Genomic DNA, 19,389 nt, shown 5'->3' on the forward strand with positions numbered 1-19,389 from the left:
AAGGATTATGCATTTTTAATGATGGATCTAATACTTATCTTCATCCTTGAAACGGGTCTTATTCTGCTATTGATATCACTATTTGCGATACCTCTCTTCTTCTGGATTATTCATGGCGTGTTCATGATGGTCTATGTGGAAGTGATCACTTTCCAATAGTACTTGAACATCTTTTTACTTCTGCCCAGAGAGTACCACGTTGGAAACTTGACAAGGCGGACTGGTCCTTGTTTGAGAATCTCTGTCAAGCGGAACTTCAGTCAAAGATGTTTGAGACTGTACAAGATCCAATTTTAACTTTTAATACAGTTTTAACGTCAATTGCTGACAGAACTATTCCTAAGACCTCGGCAAATCCGAAACATCCCAGCAAACCATGGTTTGATGATGCTTGTGATCAAGCAATAGGTGACCGTAAAAAATCTGAAAGACGGTTCAATCAACAACCAACGACGGAAAACTTGAGTAATTTCCGTGTTTTTCGCGCTAAGGCACGGCGGACTTGCAGGCAAGCACGACGAACGTCTTGGAAGAAATTTGTCTCGGAGATAACATCTCGCACTCCGATGACAAAAGTATGGAACATGATACAAAAGATAAAAGGTAAAAATTCTAAAGCCACAGTTAAACATTTAAAAAATGGCAATGATTTATTAACATCTGAAAAGGATATTGCCAACAAGCTTGGTGAAACTTTTGCGAAATCTTCTTCTAACAACTACAGGGAAGATTTTAAAAAAGTTAAAAAAACAAAAAGAAAAAAATTAAATTCAACTTTAAATCAAAAAATGGTGAAAATTATAATAAACTCTTTTATCTTGAAGAACTTAAAACATCTCTGTCAAAAGCCCATGATACAGCTTGTGAGCCTGATAATATTCACTACCAACTGTTAAAACACTTGCCAGATTCCTCGCTGGAAGCTCTTTTGCAGCTTATGAATAACATCTGGGAATCTGGTGATTTACCATCAATCTGGAAGCTTGCAACCGTCATGCCTATTCCAAAACCAAGTAAAGATCACACGGATCCTATTAATTATCGGCCAATTGCTCTTACCAGTTGTGTCTGTAAAACACTAGAACGGATGGTCAATGATCGCCTTGTTTGGTTCCTGGAATCCAATGGGCTTTTAGCCAATATCCAGTGTGGATTCCGCCAAGGTCGCAGTACTCTTGACCATCTTGTTCGATTCGAATCATTTGTCCGTAATGGTTTTGCGAAAAATGAACATGTGGTGTCGGTCTTTTTCGATCTAGAAAAAGCCTATGATACTGCATGGAAGTATGGTATTTTAAAAGATCTCTTTGATATGGGGTTGAAAGGCAATATGCCATATTTTATTTCGAATTTTCTATCTAACAGGCAATTTAATGTTAGAGTAAATTCAACCATGTCTGATCTGTATGATCAAGAGATGGGTGTCCCTCAGGGTAGTATTTTATCTGTTACATTATTTAGTCTTAAAATCAACAGCCTTGTTGAAGTTTTAAAAAGTAATATTGAAGGTTCATTGTATGTTGATGACTTTTTAATATGTTATAGAGGCAAAAATATGAATAACATAGAAAGACAATTACAGTTATGTCTTGGAAGAATTGAAAAATGGGCCTCGGAAAATGGGTTTAAATTTTCCACTTCAAAAACGGTCGGGATGCATTTTTGTAACAAAAGGAAATTGCATCTTGATCCAGAACTCACTTTGTACGGAAACCCAATTAAAATGGTTGATGAAACCAAATTTCTTGGGTTAATTTTCGATAAAAAGTTAACCTTTCTACCCCATATCAAAATGTTAAAATCGAAATGTTTAAAAGCATTAGATATTTTAAAAGTTGTCGGCAGCACCGACTGGGGTGCTGATCGCAACATTTTACTTAATTTATATAGATCTCTAGTTAGATCTAAACTAGATTATGGCTCTATAGTGTATGGCTCTGCAAGGAAGTCCTACATACAGATTCTCGATGCTGTGCATCATCAGGGTTTGCGTCTCTGTCTTGGCGCATTTAAAACCTCACCAGTTGAGAGTCTGTATGTAGAGGCTGATGAGCACTCACTCTCTAACAGACGTTTGAAGCTTGGACTTCAATATGCTGTCAAACTAAAAGCCTACTCAGATAATCCTGCCTACAGCTGTGTTTTTAATCCAATTTATGAAGATATTTTTGCAAAACATGAAAATAAAATTCCTCCGTTAGGTATACGTTTAAAACCACATTTAGCTTCTTTTGACTTAAAATCTGTTGCTCAAGTTGAAACTTGCAAATGTCCTCCATGGGAACTTCCCAAACCAAAAATGATATTTGATCTCCGTGAACACAATAAAAATAAAACAAATCCTCTTTTAATTCAGCAACACTATGCTGAAATCAAAGCCAATTATTCAGATTTTTCAACTGTCTATACTGATGGATCAAAAGATGGTGACAGAGTTGCATCTGCTGCTGTCTTCAGGGACAGAGCTGCAACTCTCCGTTTGCCATCTGATGGATCGATCTTTACTGCTGAAGCAGAAGCAATAATTTTGGCTTTGAAATTTATTGCTTCTTCAGATAAATCCAAATTTATTATATGTTCTGATTCACTTTCATACTTACAAGCTATACAAAATACTAAAATTAAAAACCCAACAATTCTCAAAATTTTATATGTAATGAGGAATTTAAAATTCTTCTTAAAGAAATATTATTTCTATGGGTGCCGAGTCATGTTGGAATCCTTGGAAACACAGCTGTAGACCTTGAGGCAAAGAATGCCCTTGGTGACCCTTTATCTAACTGTGATATACCATATACCGATTTTAAATCTAATATTAGAGAATATGTTTTTAATATATTGAAAAATGAATGGAGTAAAAAATATGGTAATAAATTACATGAAATTAAACCTAATTTATGTAAACCTTTCAATAATTTTATGTGCAGAAAAGATCAGTGTGTTATTTCTAGATGACGTATTGGTCATACTAGAATAACACACGAATATCTTTTAAACAATGAAGTAGAACCACAATGTATACCTTGTAACTGCAAGTACACTATTAAACATGTTTTAATCAATTGTATTGACTTTGCTGATATTCGTAAGAAGCATTTCAATGTCAATAATATGTATGATTTATTTAATAATGTTTCATTTACAAATATTGTTTCATTTTTAAAAGAAGTTGCAATATATTCTAAAATATAAAAATGTTATTATATTTAAAACGATTTTAAATTTTATCACGTTATCTTAATGTTCATTTTTATTTGTAAATAATCAATTTGCTTTAATCTAGAATTTTAGTTTATTGAAGGGCCTTTTGTCTGATTTTAAGAATATGCTTTAAATTGTAAAAAATATTCGAATGAGCTCTCGCCGCGATATAGCCTTGTTGTGCTAATGCGGCGTAAAGCAACCAACAATCAATCAATCAATCTTTTTCTAAATTCTTCATTTTTTCTAGTATCTCTTTTAGAAGCAAGTTCTCCTTTTCTAAAATCTTCATTTTTTCTAGTATTTCTTTTAGAAGCAAGTTCTCTTTGTCTCTCTTTCTGTCTTAAATCAAAATTATTTCTTCGAGACTTCTTACTTTCTACTTCAGCTTTTCTAAAATTTGCATCCTTTCTAACTTCTCTTTTAGCAGCAACTTCTCTCTTTTTGAAATCTTTATCTTTTCTTAAATATCTTTTAGCAACTAAATCTTTTTGTTTTTCTTTCTCCCTATATGTTTTATTTGTTCTTCTGTTTTGCATGTACTTTTTCATATTTGCAAATCTGGGTACCTTTGTAAAAACTTGACTCTTCAACGGAACTGCCTGATCTTCTTTTTCATTGCTAACAGAATGTTGCTTGCCACATAATCTTGTATACTGGTAATCAACTTCTTTTTGTTTTGTATTTCTTACTTTTTGATCTTCAAAATAATTCTGCCCCCAAGGGTGACTGGGGAATAAAAGTATGGTCACCATTGGTCTTCCTCCGACCGGCAGTAAAACCCTTGCTAAAGTGGGGCGTCCGTTTGGCTGTGCGGGATGTACAAATTTGCAGCCACGTCCGGTCAGAATGGGGACGTTAAATCCGATGCCTCGTGTAAAGAGAGTGCCACGCTCTTTGCACGTTAAGAACCCTTGCAACAACTCTTTGAGGGGTCCGTAGGTGACCTGTTGCTAGGCTAAATTTCTGTCCCTATCCAATATACCCTCATTTCCCGTGGCAGTCTAAATTTCTCCGACCTTAGTTCCAGACGCCCCTTTTACAGAACCTACCTATTGTATTTATTGTTAAATTGTTCTCGTCCTGAATATGCATGAAATATTTGCCACTGGATGTTAAGCAACCAACAATCAATCAATCAATCAATCAAAATAATTCTTGATCTGCTTTTTAAAAACTGTGTCTGTATCTTTACAATTGATGCTTACAGGTAGAATTTCATACTGTGAGTCTAAATCAATTTTTAAACTTGTGTAAAAAGCATATAAGTAACTGACAAGGTCATGTAAATCAGAAAATCCAATCAAGATACTTTTGCCTGAAGAATCTAATGGATTATTCAGTGTACATTCTGAATGAGAATGAGTGTCAAAAAAATAGTATACATGATTATAATAATAAACTGCCGAACATATGGCGCCAATCATTATAAGAAATTTTTTTGACTGCGTAATACAATTTTGAATTGCTTCTTGTAATGCTAGAAATCCAGACAACTCTTTGTACTGTAAAGCTATACCAAACAGAATACTTAATTTGTTAATTGTAAATATTCCTTCAGGAATTTCTATCTGGACAGGAATTTCATCAAAATTTAAAAGCATATTTTTAAATAACCCCTGTGTTCTTAATTCTCTAACATGCTTCCTGTAAATTTCATCTCCTTTATTTAAAATGTAATCCAGGTTCAGTGTGTTTGGATCAAAATTTATAGTAGAAAATGATAGAAAAACTAAGGAATTACAAGTGCATTGGTTGCCTCTGCTTTCATCATCAAATTTTGTGGCATACTGGTCAAAAGTTCCAAATTTAAGAAAGTGTGTATTAAAAGAATAGAACTTATTTGATACTTCTAGTTCTGAATCATTTTCAGTTTGTTCATTTTGGTTTTGCAACATATCATTTTGAATATTAGTATGAAAATCTTTCTTTGCATAACTATTGTTTGATTTATATAACAGAATATCTGTTTGTATTTGAGAAGTTTCTTTTGCACAGTTATTACTGTTTTGATTCAAGTTACTGTTGTTTATATTTGAGTGGAGGTCAGTATCCCCCATGTTATTTGAGTTACTGTTGTTTATATTTGAGTGGAGGTCAGTATCCCCCAAGTTATTTGAGTTACTGTTGTTTATATTTGAGTGGAGGTCAGTATCCCCCAAGTTATTTGAGTTACTGTTGTTTATATTTGAGTGGAGGTCAGTATCCCCCATGTTATTTGAGTTACTGTTGTTTATATTTGAGTGGAGGTCAGTATCCCCCAAGTTATTTGAGTTACTGTTGTTTATATTTGAGTGGAGGTCAGTATCCCCCAAGTTATTTGAGTTACTGTTGTTTATATTTGAGTGGAGGTCAGTATCCCCCATGTTATTTGAGTTACTGTTGTTTATATTTGAGTGGAGGTCAGTATCCCCCATATTATTTGAGTTACTGTTGTTTATATTTGAGTGGAGGTCAGTATCCCCCAAGTTATTTGAGTTACTGTTGTTTATATTTGAGTGGAGGTCAGTATCCCCCATATTATTTGAGTTACTGTTGTTTATATTTGAGTGGAGGTCAGTATCCCCTAAGTTATTTGAGTTACTGTTGTTTATATTTAAGTGGAGGTCAGTATCCCCCAAGTTATTTGAGTTACTGTTGTTTATATTTGAGTGGAGGTCAGTATCCCCCATATTATTTGAGTTACTGTTGTTTATATTTGAGTGGAGGTCAGTATCCCCCATGTTATTTGAGTTACTGTTGTTTATATTTGAGTGGAGGTCAGTATCCCCCAAGTTATTTGAGTTACTGTTGTTTATATTTGAGTGGAGGTCAGTATCCCCCAAGTTATTTGAGTTACTGTTGTTTATATTTGAGTGGAGGTCAGTATCCCCCATATTATTTGAGTTACTGTTGTTTATATTTGAGTGGAGGTCAGTATCCTCCATGTTATTCGAGTTACTGTTGATGAGGGTGTCAGTATCATCAATGTCAAGGTCAAATTCTGTACTGTTAATGGGGCCAGTATCCCCAGTCAAGTCTGTCAGTCTCTGTTTCTTTGGGTTCTTCCCACCACGTTTAGCCTCTGCTGCTCTCCAATTTTTTTTTCTTGGCATCTTTAAAAATCTACAATTTCATATGAAACAATATTCAGACTTTTATTTCTTTTTTTTAGTACAAAAACAAATAATCAAATGAATTATCTTAGATTATCAATTCAATTGCTTTTACAAACTCAACTGGTAACCTCTTTGAAAGATATCATTTCACTTGATCAATGGAGAATAAAGTTTAAAATTGATTTTACTGATCACAAAAATGACTTACAACAGACTCCTAGAATCCTGCTAAAGTACACTTTTTAATTTTCAATCTTAATTTTTTTGGTAAATTGTTCAACCATGTAAACAATCATACAATCCTAAGATTTATAGTGACGAAACATGGTTAGTCAATTAACATCCTTTTTACCCTGTTAGAGCTACAATGTTAATCAAGTCATTATATTGAGAGAAAAAAATGTGTAAAAGATTTGTCTAAACACAGTGTGTTGCTCTTATCAACTTATGGTACAACATAGGTTTAATTAAAGATCACATAATTACGGATTCAATGAAGCAATAATTCATACGCTAAGTTTCTTATTTTGACAAAATTGAACCAACTGGCTGCTAAAAATGAATTATCTTTTCACGTTGTTACTTTCATTAATGATTGAACAAAACGAATCATATTTATTCTAAATATGGCGTTCTTCTTACATTTTGGAGACAAAGCCATGATCTAATTGCAATAGAACATGGGCTGCACATGATTGATGTCACAATTGAAATTGCTACGACAGTTGTATTTTGAGAGGGAGATCAAAATGGACTTTTGTGTTGTGCTGCTTGCTAGGAAATTTAAAAAACCATTCTGAAAGTAACTTCACATAAATATGTTCATTTTTTCCGTCAAACAGTTGATTTTCTATATCATTTTGGCTTGATAGAAACAATGTTGATACCTTTCTAACATGCATTAGACCGTTGGTTCTCCCGTTTGAATGGTTTTAAACTAGTAATTTTGGGGTCCTTTATAGCTTATTGTTCAGTGTGAGCATAGGCTCTGTGTTGAAGGCCGTACATTGACCTATAATGGTTTACTTTTATAAATTGTTATTTGGATGGAGAGTTGTCTCATTGGCACTCATACCACATCTTCCTATATCTATAAACATGTTATATGTCGAAATAATTCTATCATGACATGCTCTATAAGGGTAGGCATTATATTTGTTAACAGTTTACACCCCATTAATGCTCAGTATAAAGATATTGACAAATATTATGCCTTCCCATGTTAAAACAAGCATAGAGCATAACATTGTTGGCACAAAAGAATTATTTCTTTATTTCCTCATATGATCATAAAACACATGTCAAATATTAAAATTTTCATTAAGTAAGCCTTCAATTGTAAACCAAAATATAAACTAGTACAGAATAGTTCAATGATATTGTTAATAAACAAAGATAATCTTATCATCAAAACAGTAGTCCATTATACATTTTTCTTTGATTAATGTAAGTTATAGTTATGCAATAAAAACTGTCAATTTTGGCTTGGGTTCTTATTTGATACCATTTGTCCTTAATTGATTTCATTTGGGTTGCTCAACAGTTTTTACAGTTCAAACAAGGTTATGCAAATGAATTTCAGAAACCAGGCGAACATAGATGTACTGTTGTAAAATCAGTGAAAAAAATTTCAAAGACCTTTACATACAAGCTGCATTTATATTCCTGGGGTTGGAACCCACCTTTTATCTTGACAATCAATGCATTTGAATGGGGATCGACACATAGTTGGAACCCCCTTTTATAAATTACTGGAGTTTTTTTACAATAAGTTAACAACTGCTATCGGTCGGGAGGCAGGAAACAAGCATATAAATTTTATGGGCCTGACAGAAAAAGCAGCAATGACAGAAAACACACAATTTTTTATTTATATTTGGCAGGGGAGAGGGTTTTGTCATGAAATTGGATTAACACGAGATAATAGTATGCTTGTACAGTTATTCATATCAAAGCTTGTATTTTATTTAACATAATACATAACATGCATAAAGGTCATTGAAAAAATGATTCATAGATCAATAACAACTGGTTCAATTTTTATTTCATAGACCAAATAAAGTGTCAGAAAAAAAGGTTTGAATATTTTTATTAAAATAAACACAATAATATCCATCAGAAATTTACATATTTCATTAAGCATTTAATTGTTTTCATCTTCAACCTTTTCTTTTTAACCAGAATGTTTTGTCAACATCCAAACATTGAGAGTAAAATTTTTAAGTATTTGAAAAGTAGATACATGTAATTGTACGCTACTAAATTGTCAACTGCACAACACAGTAAAATAAATCTTTACTGCAAATTAATGTTAAAGCTACTTCCAATAGGTAAATTATATTTGCTGTCTATAGGTGTCTTTAAATTGTTTGCATTCATCATATTTTACTTCCAAAGGGCTAGATGTACAAGTATTTAACAGATTTTTCATTTAAACTGATCCTATTCAGTTGAAATATATCAGTTGCCAATTTCTATTTCATATTACGAAGGCATTTTGTCCCAATTATTGTTTTTAAACTAGCACTCCTTGTGTGTGTTACCTGCAAAAGTCCCACCATAAACGATTTTTTTTAACTTTACATTGAAGAGCTTCAATCTGCAATATCTTAATACCACAAAGAAAGTATATCATAACAAGTCCAATAAATAAATCTGAAATTCATGACATCTTTATTCATGTAAAGTAAGTAATATGGCTCAAATATTTCTTATATATTCCTTCAATACCAATACTATTAATTAACCCCAGGATATGAGAACAAGGGACACAATTCAATTAGAAATATTTTTCAAAACTACTATTAAGTATAAAATATTTTTTTTTACAACAGCTGTTTAAAAGGAATTGTCAACTCAAACTCCATATTTGTAACATAGCTTATCAAATAATATCCTAGATATTTTGGGAAACAACTTTATTTGCAATAAATGCTTAAGTTTCAGAGATATAAGCCAAAAACTGCATTTTACCCATATGTTCTATTTATAGCAATGACAACCATATTGGTTGGCAAGTGGGGTCACCGGACACATTTCTTTAACAAGATACCCTAATAATGATTTTGGCCAAGTTCGCTTGAATTTGTCAATATAGTTTTAAAGGAGAAGAATTGTAAAAGATTACAAAAGAATTACGAAAAAATTGTTAAAAATTAACTATAAAAGGACAATTACTCCTTAAGGGGTCAGTTGACCATTCTGGTCATGTTGACTTATTTGAAAATCTTACTATGCTGAACATTATTGCTGTTTTGAGTTTATCTTTATCTGTAATAATATTCAAGATATAATCAAAAACTGCAAAATTTTCGTAAAATTACCGATTCAGGGTCAGCTACCCAACAACCAGTTGTTTGATTTGTCTGAAAATTTCAGAGCAGATAGATCTTGACCTAATAAACAATTTTACTCCCATCAGATTTGCTCTAAATACTTTCTTTTCAGAGATAAAAGCTAAAATCTGCATTTTACCCTATGTACCATTTTTAGCCATGTCAGCCATCTTGATTCACGGGTGAGGTCATCGGACACATTTTTATAACTAGATACCATAATGACGATTGCGGACAAGTTTGGTTAAATTAGTCTTGGTAGCTTCAGAGGAGAAGATTTTTGTGAATGATTACAAAAATTTACAAAAAAAATGTTAAAAATTGACTATAAAGGGCAATTACTCCTTAAGGAGGTACCGTACACCTAAGAAAAGATAACTCTTACTGAAATTCTGAATTAACTTACGTCAATATAGCGTTTTAAAATACGCCTCATATTACAAGCGTTTTGTTGACCTTGAATAGTTGTTTACCTGTTGATATGAAGCAGACGGTACATCAATGTTATAATGGAACAGCGTAAACGTGATCCGTTTGGTAAATTTTCGAGGTCTAAATCTGTCGATAAGAAATCAAATCGTTCAGATTACTTCAAATGGTTAAATGATGGCAGGAAATTGGAAGATTCTCCGCAAGTCGGCTTGCGTAATGATCATGGCAATTACGTATACGAGTTTCTTGAAGTTGGGGCCGAGGCTGAATTGGAAGATGATAACAAGTCTGATGTGTCAAAATCTTGGACAATGGGGAGAAGAATTGTTGAATGTCCTAGCAAAAGGAATGTATTGCTGCACTTGCAAGTGTCCGCTTCACCTGTCAAATATTGTAGGAGAACGATTGTTTGGGCTAGGTGGTCTACTGATGGTGGATTGTGAACTGTGTCATACTGTAACTGATGTCCAGTTTGGGAAGAGGGGGCCATCTGGAAGTTATGATTGATTGATTGATTGTTGGTTGCTTAACGTCCAGTGGCAAATATTTCATGCATATTTAGGACGAGATCAAATTAAAAATAAATACAATAGGTAGGTTCTGTAATAAGGGCTTCCGGGATTAAGGTCGGAGAAATTTAGACTGCCACGGGAAATGAGGGTATATTGGATAGGGACAGAAATTTAGCCTTGCAACAGGTCACTGGAAGTTATGACATCAACACAAAAGCTTCCATAGGTAGGTATAGAAACTATATGATTATATCACATGCATGCATTAAATTATTATAGCCTGTATGATGCTAATATTTACAGTTTTACTGTTTGCATTTATAATTAACATGTTGCATTGTTTTTTTTTCATAATTATATTTAAATGCATTCATGATTTTTGTTTAATAAATAGATTAATATTGAGTCCTTGGGGGCAATTACAACTAATGTGTCTATATATATAGCTTACTCAAACAGTGCAGACTGCTTGCATACTTTGGAAAATTGGGGTGTTGGGAAAACTTTTTAGATTAAGGTATATAGGATTTTTTCTGAGACAATTGCCTGTGCCTTATAGCAAATTAATTGTTGAAAACATTGTCATTGTTCATTGAACATCAACAACTTTCAACCCCTCCCTTCTTGTCTTTTTCATAGTCAAAGTAGGCTTTGAAAAGAGTTATAATAACTAATTATAAACTGTGAAATATTTTTTTTAGGGCTTGGCCATTAAATGTACAACTATATGTACATCATCATAACATGTACATGTAAATATTCTTAGATGATATTTTGTAAGCCAAGTCAGAGAAATTAGCACAGGACTGTCAGCCTGTGTCCTGTTAATACATGTATATCTTCAGTCTAGGAAATTTTAAAGAATTTTACAATTTTAAGAGAAACAAATTACCATCTTTTCTTTGTTTATAACACAACTGTTTCTTAGTCTTAGAAATGCAGGTGTGGACATTTTCTATTATTAAGACATCAATTTTCTTTCTCAATTTTAATAATACCTCATATTCTATTAAAGGCATGATACATGCAGGGATGGGCCCAACTCATCTGCAGAACTTTCTAGCAGAATGTAACCTGCCATCCATTACAGAGAGCACATTAAGGAAAAAAGAGAAAGAATTAAGTGGACAGATTAAAAATGGAACAATCCAGTCGTGCAATATGGCACAAAGAGAGGAAAAGTCACTCAGCACAAATGGCAATATAAGTAATAAATGTATGCACACAAAGTGGAATATCCAGACTGGATGCCCCTTTCTAGAAAACTAAGTCTTTTTTACCCCCCCCCCCCCCCCCCCCCCCCCAAAAAAAAAAATCCTTATATTGTATAACTTTTCATGGAGTTCATCTAAAAAAGTCCTAGATCCTAGATTTAATTCAAGGGACTTAGGTAATATATATGAGAATTATAATACAATTTGATCATGTAATGCTACATTGTATATATGTACAGGTATGTCATATGAAACTTCAAAGTAACATCAAACATGTTTTTGAAGTGAAGCTGATTTTTTATTATTTCATGGTTTCATGCATCAACAATCATTCAAAGAATTATTTAACAAATAGCAGTGTCACAGAAGAGTAAATTTGTAATATTAAAATGTGTCCCCTTAGTAAATATTGTCCTAATTACAAAAAACACAATGATCATTTAGGTATAAGTGTGAGACAGACAGAATAAACAACAATACATGTACATGCATGTACAGATCAAGACTTTTCACCACCTAAAATTGCACAGGACAGCACAATTTTTGAAATTTTTCATTAGATTTAACAGTGAGGACCAGCAGAATTTCTTTCAGGACCACAAAAACAATAATTTCTAATTGTGTATTTGGTGTGCAGTCACTGCAAATGTTTGTTTCTGCATACATATGCATCCAAAAGATTTGTTTGTGTTCTTAATAATGTATTTGTAGCTTACTACAAAACTAGGTATCCTAAAGGTGAAGGTAAATGTTTAAGGTCAATCTATAAAAGACTTGCTGGGACTTTTTTTTTATTAGAAATGCAATCTTTTCTAGATTGAAGCAAGTTTTGACGGTGGCTGGCAAAAGAGAGGCTCCGGTTGGAATTATAATAGTAATACAGGTAAATAAACAGCATTCATATTATATAATTTAATGTCTGACATTCATGATTTAATTACTGTATTTTGTTAAATTTTGCTGAATCAATTATTAATATAAATAACTTAATTGGACAAAGAATTAATTTCACTATTTAGTTTGATATAAGACATGTAAGAAGCTGTAGTTAAAGAAATATCTTCCCATACTTATTTTTATTCAATCCCTCGGCTAGATCTCTTTAACTTACCTGGTTCAATTATAGCAAATAGGTGAGCTTTTGCCATCATTTTGCATACATTATAGAAGTAAGATGTGTTACATGATTGCCAGTGACTCAACTGTCCACCAGTGCTCAAATGAATTGGAAGTAGGGAATTATAGCTAGACAACTATAAAACCTTCAACAATGAGAAAATCTTATATCCAACATGAAAAATACCAAACAATTCAAATGAAAAAACTAACGGCGTAATTAATAACAAAACAATTTATGAAGAAAATATGACAGATATAAACTAACAACAACCACTGAACTACAGGCTCTTTATTATCAATATCTGTCCGTCATATTAATCTGTAACATTACATCTGTGAACCTTTCATTAAAATATCCATTATCCTACACCCCTAAACAAATTGAAACCAAACTTCAAAAAAATATTTACTAAACTGTTTATCATTGCATCATGTATGTAATACCTTTTACTTTAATTATTGCAGGACATGCAACTTTTATTGGAAAGGAGACAGGAAAGGTGTTGTCCTTTGATTTAAGAAGTAAGACTTGTAAGACTTGTGAATTCCATCTTAATAGAAAAGAGACTGTTCCGGAGCATGAGTGTCAGTTGAATTGGCATGGCTCTAGTAAATCCATGGAGGCAGATATGGCGGTGTCTATGGCCCACAGATTAAAAGATGATGAATGTGAAATTAATGGTATGTTTCATATTCAAAATACAATATCATGTAATGATTTCCCCAAAATGCATTGAAAATATCATATAAAGGGAAATAACCCTTATTTCAACAATACTTTCAAATTTGAAAGGTGAATATTTTGTGATTTACACAGGAAACTTGGATTTTGTTCTTACACTTTTATGACAAAGAATCAATTAATTTTGTTGTTAATGATATAACATAACCAATGTCATGTAAAAATCCAGTTTATATTTATTTTAGTTGCTTTATTTACATTAGCTACATGTAAATAAATAAGGCAGAATATAACAGCTGTCACTATTTTCCAAATAAAAAAATATGCTTGCAGTTGTATATCTTGACCGCTGCTGTGTTGCCTTTTTGTAGGTTTATAATTCTTCAATCTCCATTTCAGTCATACATGCATAGTCTTCAGCCAGACTTGAAGTTGAGTTTGAAAATATAAAGAAAAAAGATGACCAGAACCATGTAAAGAAGGGTATATCAACAAGCTTATATAATATTTCAAAGAGGTATTTTTACAAATTAATTTTAGTGTAACGAGTATGTCTATGAAAAGGCTTAAGCCCATCCTTTACCAAATCAAATCATACTTATAGATCTTATCATATTGATCTGTCAAGACTACAAACTCTAAAAAAAAACATTACAATGAAATTTCAATTTTGTGTTGTTCAAAGACATATAAAGATCTTTGTGTTATCTGAATTCACAAACATTACATTGAAAATTGAAAGAACTATTAGTATATATATGAGTAATCTTCATGGCTTATGGAACGACCAAATAGTTTTTAGTGAGGCTTTATGAAGTTTAGAATAGAAAGGCCGGACTTAAAAAAATAGAAACTAGGACCCTTTTTTTCTGAAAATTAAAAGGCAGATGCATGAATCCATGATTGAAGATTTCATCCATGCCCCTTAAAAGTCTGAAGGGTGCTTGCTCCCTCAATAGTATAGACAGATAAGCAATAAAAAAAGAAGACTTTTTAAATTTTTTTTTTACATTAATTATTTGTTTCTTATTTTGTAGTTACAAAGAATTGCAAAAGGATGAAACAAAACAATATATTTTGAGGTGCTTTATGTATTCCATTAAGGAAGGTGACAATGAAGATGACATTAAGATCGGGCTGCAAAGAATTGTACCACATATTTTTGGATCACATGAAAATTGTAAAGATGCTGACTGGTGTAGCTATCATCAAGATCCAGAAAGATTTACGTAAGATCTTCTATACTGATATTGACAACATATTATTAGCTCATTGGGGCCCGAGGGGCCCCATGTGACCTTATGCCATCACTTGGCGTTCGTCTGTCGTCGTCCTCGTAAACTATTTAAAAAATCTTCTCCTCTGAAACTACTGGGCCAAATACCTTCAAACTTTAAATAAATGTTCCTTAGGGTATGTAGTTTATAAATTGTATCCGAAGTTTTGATCCAATGACAAACATGGCCGCCATGGCTAAAAATAGAACATAGGGGTCAAATGCAGTTTTTGGCTTATATTTCAAAAACTAAAGCTTTTAGAGCAAATCTGACATGGGTAAAATTGTTCAATTGGTCAAAATCTATCAGCCCTGAAATTTTCAGACGAATCGAACAACCCATTGTTGGGTTGCTGCCACTAAATTGGTAGTTTTAAGGAAATTTTGCAGTTTTTTGTTATCTTGAATATTGTTATAGATAGATATAAACTGTAAACAGCAATAATGTTCAGCAAAGTAAGATTTACAAAAAAGTGAATATGACCAAAATTGTCAATTGACCCCTTAAGGAGTTATTGCCCTTTAAAGACAATTTTACACAATTTGTTCATCAAGTTTGCTAACATTTAAAAATCTTCTCCTCTGAAACTACAGGGCCAAATACCTTAAAACTTTAACTAAATATGCCTTAGGGTATCTAGTTTATAAATTGTATCCGAAGTTTTGATCCATTGACAAACATGGCCGCCATGGCTAAAAATAGAACATAGGGGTCAAATGTAGTTTTTGGCTTATATCTCAAAAACTAAAGCTTTTAGAGCAAATCTGAAAATAAGTAAAATCGAATCGAACAACCCATTGTTGGGTTGCTGCCACTAAATTGGTAGTTTTAAGGAAATTTTGCAGTTTTTTGTTATTATCTTGAATATTATTATAGATAGATATAAACTGTAAACAGCAATAATGTTCAGCAAAGTAAGATCTACAAAAAAAGTTAAATGACCAAAATTGTCAATTGACCGCTTAAGGAGTTATTGCCCTTAAAGCTTTAAAGACAATTTTACACAATTTGTTCATCAAGATTGCTAACATTAAAAAATCTTCTCCTCTGAAACTATTGTGCTTAATACTTCTTAACTTTAAATGAATGTTCCTTTACGAATTTAGTTTATGAATTATATCCGAATTTTTGATCAATCAACAAACATGGCCGCCATGGCTAAAAATAGAACATAGGGGTCAAATGCAAATCTGATATGGGGGTAAACATGTTTAAAAGGTCAAGATCTATCATCCCTGAAATTTTCAGACAAACCGAACAACCCATTGTTGGGTTGCTGCCACTAAATTGGTTATTTTAAGGAAATTTTGCAGTTTGTGGTTGTTATCTTGAATATTATTGAAGATAAAGATAAACTGTAAACAGCAGAAATGTCCAACAAAGTAAGATCTACAAAAAAGTTTTATATGACCAAAATTGTCAATTGACCCCTTAAGAAGTTATTGCCCTTTAAGGACAATTTTACACAAGTTGTTTATGTTTTTTAACTTTAAAAAAAGAAATGAATCTAGTGTAAATTTTGTATTTTATTTCCTTGTACGTCAAGAAACATAGAAACTATGGCTAAAATGGAACATATGGGTAAAATGCATTTATTTGCTTTTGAAGAAAATTTGACAGATACAATGAACATTGAAGTGGCATTTTAAGCCACTCATTAATATATATTTAAAAGCAAAACTAATCATTGATGAAAGATTTAACCAAAATTTTAACAGGTGAGCGATTCAGGCTCTTGAGAACCTCTTGTTTTCTGTATTGTCTCATTTCTCAAAGAATTAATAGATATAAGAAGATGTGGTATGAGTGCCAATGACACACCTCTTCCATCCAATTCACAATTTGTAAAAAGAAACCAATTATACATATGTCAATCCTAAAAATTGATTCCTTAATATGCTGAATCTAACCGTGTATTAAGTTTTGGGATTTTGAACCCCATTTAAATTGGCCCACATTGAGGTCCAAAGGGTCCAAATTAAACTTTGTTTGATTTCATCAAAAATTGACTTATTAGGGTTCTTTGATATGCGGAATCTAACCTTGTATTTAGATTTTTAATTTTTGGTCCCATTTTCTAATTGGTCTACATTAAGGTCAAAGGGTCCAAAATTAAACTTGTTTGATTTCAACAAAAATTAAATATATGGGGTTCTTTGATATGCTGAATCTTACCATGTATTCAGATTTTTGATTTTGGGTCCCGTTATCAAATTGGTCCACATTGAGGTCAGAAGGGTCCAATATTAAATTTTATTTGATTTCTTCAAAAAATGAATTCTTGGGGTTCTTTGATATGCTAAATCTAACCATGTATTTAGATTTTGGATATTTGACCTTAATAGGTAAATGTCCAATTTAAAAATTTTAAGTTTTTAGACTACATTCATTTTGTGTCAGAAACCTATGCTGTGTCAAATATTAATAACAATCCAAATTCAAAGCTGTATCAAGCTCGAATGTTGTGTCCATACTTGCCCCAACTGTTCAGGGTTCGACCTCTGCGGTAGTATCAAGCTGCATCCTCTTTTTGTTCTAAGAACTCCCTTTTTTTCTTACCAAATCCTGCCCCTGTTTTAAAATTTCTTGATCCGCCCATGTACAGAAATATTGAACATATACTTATACTAAATATTAACACTAAAGTTTCAGGCTAAGTATTTTGTGCAAATAAAAATTTGAAATGTAAATTTCATTTTCATTTTATTCAACTCCATTTTAGGTATAAAAGTTTACCAAATGGGAAACCGCTCAAGTCTGAAGGATTAAATAATTTAGTGCAAAATGATTAGTAGGAGTAATTCTTTAAATGATCTTGGATCTACACAGTCAAATGAAAGCTTTAACCAGCTTGTATCTGTAAAGGCACCTAAATCAAGGTAATTTGTATATGTTATTTGCATGTCAGTTCACATTCTTAAGCAACAATGAATATAAGTATAAAAAATATGTTGTATGATTACCAATAAGACAACTCTACACAAGAGACCAAATGACACAGAAATTAACAGCCATGGGTCACAGAAAGGCCTTTAACAATGAGCAATTCTCATATGACATAATAAGCTATAAAGGGCCCCAATTCACAAATTTATGTATAGATAGAAAAAGATGTGGTATGAGTGCTAAGTCACAATTTGTAAAAAGAAACCAATTATACATATGTCAAAGTACAACATTCAACACAATTCAAACAAGAAAACTAACGGCCAAATTAATGTAAAAAATCAATAAATGAAAAACAAATATGTAACATTGCAATTACTGACAGCTAGTTCAAAGCCAATAAGAAAAAAACCCATGCATCTAAGACTTAATTATCTTGTCAGGGCTTTAAATTTTCATACCCTGACTACTAAAAGTGATGTACATCCATCTGTCCAACTCAAGTTAACAGGCAGGTTGAAGTTTATTAGTTTTCAATGAAGGGAGTCAATACTATCATAGTGAAACTTTATATAAAAATATTAATCTTTTGCAAAGGGTCTTCATATTTGGTGAGTTGGTATGTAACTGTTACCTGCACCTTTGACATCAAGTTCAAATAAGGGAAGAGGGGAATACATTTTAATGTACTTAAAAGTTCTTCATACTCTTTTTTAGACATTATGGTGGATCATGCTCACTTCAGAATAGGCTATCTGCAGCTGTGCTTCAGAAAAATGAAGGATATGGCTACTTATCCAAGGTAACTATGAAAATTTTTACATCTTCTTTTTGAACGAAGGGTGACATAGTGTTTGAATATGATTGCTTCTTTTTCTTTCCTCTTCTATTTCTTTCTTCTTCATCTTCTCAGAAAAGCCTGTTCAGACCATAACTTTATTAATCTTTTGATATAGCATATAATGAATTTTTAGTATGTGGGTATATCACTTGTGTCAAGTTCCAGGATTGGTAACTAAGACCTTGACCTAAAGTTCATTAAAATTAAATTTCTAGTACCATCTTTATGTCCACTCCATGTCTTTTTGTCCGTCTGACCTTACTCTCATCCTCTTTCCTTTCCTCACTCTAACTGAAGTTTGCCTCATCACGGACAGTGAGTCACTTATTGTTCTAGAGTCATGCCCCTTTATAACTTGGAAAATTGCAAATTGTTTTGTTTCCTTACTCTAACATAAGTTTGTCTGATACAACTTTTATAAAACTGATACATATAAGAATAACAACACTCAGACAGAGTTCAAATTTGTGTTGTGACTCATTTGTCAACCTATAGTTCTGTCCCTTTTTAACTTGGAAAATTGCAAAGCTACAGCGGAGGCATTCATGACATCTTACACATTCTCCTTTAATAATTTGTTTATCTTTTTGAAACCATGTTACATGTTGCATCCAATGTTTATATACAAGGAGATTACTGTATTGCTTTTTTAGCCCTGCAGATATACATTGTATAATTTACAGTCACGAATCATGTTTATCTAGTATGTAACTCAATTATCTTCTTTCTTCTCAAATTATTATCAGATGTGGTATGTGTGCTAATGCAATAACTATCCATCCTAGTCGCGAT

The sequence above is a fragment of the Mytilus californianus genome, unplaced genomic scaffold (genome assembly GCF_021869535.1).
Source record: "Mytilus californianus isolate M0D057914Y unplaced genomic scaffold, xbMytCali1.0.p SCAF_54, whole genome shotgun sequence".
In the NCBI taxonomy this organism is placed as follows: Eukaryota; Metazoa; Mollusca; class Bivalvia; order Mytilida; family Mytilidae; genus Mytilus; species Mytilus californianus.